The sequence below is a fragment of the Gavialis gangeticus genome, unplaced genomic scaffold (assembly GCF_001723915.1).
Source record: "Gavialis gangeticus isolate Ggan-Ray unplaced genomic scaffold, GavGan_comp1, whole genome shotgun sequence".
NCBI classification, from domain to species: Eukaryota; Metazoa; Chordata; order Crocodylia; family Gavialidae; genus Gavialis; species Gavialis gangeticus.
In genome coordinates this window covers 61432689-61435466 of record NW_017729031.1, presented here as the reverse complement: position 1 = coordinate 61435466, position 2778 = coordinate 61432689, and positions in this window count along the sequence as shown.

The following is a 2778-nucleotide window of genomic DNA, read 5'->3' as shown; positions in this document are numbered from 1 at the left end:
GGACTAGCGACCCGGATCAAGGACAACAAGAAGTTCTTTTTTAAATACATAGGGGGTAAAAAGAAGGTACCGGGTAACGTGGGGCCCCTGCAAGACACACTAGGAAATCTGGTTGTCACACCAGACAGCAAAGCTAACCTATTTAACAATTTCTTTGCCTCCATTTTTCTGAGCAGGGACCAGGTCACCGCCCTCACCAGGACCCCCGTAGGACCCCGGGGAGGCGCACCCAGGCCTAGGGTCAGTAAGAACCTAGTCAGAGAACTGGAGGGACTGAACGTATTTAAATCAGCAGGTCCTGATGATCTCCACCCCAGAGTGCTGAGGCAATTAGCAGAGGTCGTTGTGGGACCCCTGGCATGGCTTTACGAGCATTCATAGTGCTCTGGTATGGTGCCAGAGGACTGGAAAAGGTCCAATGTGGTTCCCATTTTCAAAAAAGGGAAAAAGGAGGACCCAGGAAACTATAGGCCAGTCAATCTTACCTCGATCCTGGGTAAGCTTTTGGAGAGAATTGTCCTGGCACATGTCCATGAGTGGCCAGTGGGGGAGGTTATGCTTAGGGGCAACCAACATGGGTTCATTAGACACAAGTCCTGTCAAACCAACCTGGTGGCCTTCTGACCAGGTCACCAAATCCTTAGACGCAGTGGACGTAGTGTTTCTGGACTTTAGGAAGGCCTTCAACACTGTCTCTCACCCTGTTCTAATTAAAAAATCTAGGAGACTGTGGTGTTGACACCTACACAGTCAAATGTGTCACTAGTTGGCTGGAGGGCCGCACCCAGAGAGTGATGGTGAACAGGTCATTTTCAACCTGGAGGGATGTGAGCAGTGGGGTTCCCCAGGACTCGGTCCTCAGGCCCGCACCGTTCAACAAACTCATCAGCGACTTGGATGGAGGTGTAAAAAGTACTCTGTTCAAATTTGCAGATGACACTAATATTAGAAGGAAGGAATAGGCTGCAATCAGACCTGGACAGGTTACAGGGGTGGGCAGATGAAAACAGGATGGGTTTCAACACAAGTGCAAGGTACTGCACCTGGAGAGAAAGAACCAACACCATACCTACAGGCCGGGGAACTCCTTTCTTGCCAGTGCACAGGCAGACAAGGATCTTGGAGTCATCATTGATGCCAAAATGAACATGGGCCGACAGTGTGGGGATGCGGTCAGGAAGGCCAAGTACTTTGTTATGTATCCACAGGTGCATCTCAAGCAGGTCCAAGGAGGTGATACTCCCCCTCTATGCGACATTGGTCAGGCCGCAGCTGGAGTACTGCGTCCAGTTCTGGGCGCTGCACTTCAAGAGGAATGTGGACAACATGGAGAGAGTCCAGAGGAGGGCCACTCACATGATCGGAGGGCAGCAGGGCAGGCCCTATGAGGAGAGGCTATGGGACCTGAACTTGTTCAGCCTCCACAAGAGAAGGCTGAGGGGGGATCTAGTGGCCTGTTACAAACAAGTCAGAGGGGATCAGCAGGCATTGGGGGAGTCCCTGTTCCCCCAAGCACTACCAGGAGTGACAAGAAATAAAGGTCACAAGCTGGCAGAGGGTAGATTCAGACTAGATATCAGGAGGCGCTTCTTCACTTTCAGGGCGGCTAGGATCTGGAACCAACTTCCAAGCGAAGTGGTGCTGGCTTCTACCCTGGGGGTCTTTAAGAGGAGGCTAGATGAACACGTTGCTGGGGTTGTCTAACCCCAGTACTCTTTCCTGCCGTGGCAGAGGGTCGGACTTGATGATCTGCTCAACTATGAAACTATGAACCTCTATTTAGTGTTACAGATTTGTTTGTTATTTCACAGTATTAGGCTTCATCTCTTCTCTCCCTCTCTCTCACTCTTCCTGCCTCCTTCCCCCAATATTTAAATAGCCACAACATACTATGCTAGATGCCTTTCTGCATTTGTAGTCATTGTAACTTTGATCAAGGAGACATCTATCAAGAGTGGCCTGATGATACATTTTATAAGGATAAGGTAGCCAAAGGATCTTCAGAATATTTCCTGGTTTTGGTTTGCTGGATGTAGCATTTATAGTGGGAATTGCAATTGGTAGGAGTGTGTAAAGTAACCATAACAAAAATAAGTATGTGAGGGCTTGATGACTCCCTCCCTATTTTTGGACAGCCTATGTATAGCCAACAGCCAGACATGCTCTCGTTCAGAGAAAACAAGGTGGGGGGGGGGGGGTTTCTTGTACCTGGGGCTAGATCTGTAAATGTGAGAGCACTATAGAATCCTTTGGGGATATTTCAGTCCATTTGGAAGGCATGGAATTTGTCAAAATTAGACCTATTTGTAAACTACCATAGTAAAAGAACGTATCTGTTAATGCCTTTACAAAAATGTGTGTGCATATACTGTACCCACATACTGTGTATAAAAGAGTTTAGATGGATAAAAGAGTTTAAGTGATAAAATAGTAAGCCTGTCCGATCTGGCTTCGGATCTGGCCGCTTCAGATGGCCGTGGTCCGATCCAGAGCTCTGGACTGGGTTTCCGCCTCAATCTGACAGAAGCGGCTCCAAAGCTTCAGAGCCGCCTTGGAGATCCAGCCATAGGGTATAATGGGGAATCAATGAAATATCTATAACTTTGTTGTTTTTTGTCCAATTTGGATGAAACTTGCCAGGATGGTAGCCTCTGCTGAGAGGATGAAACTTGTCAAGTTTCAGGAAGATCGGTGCAGGGGTTGGGGGGAACTGTACCCCAAATTCTTGAAAGCCAAATTCATGTCATGGCCGTGTGTTACAACACAGGGGGGTCAAAA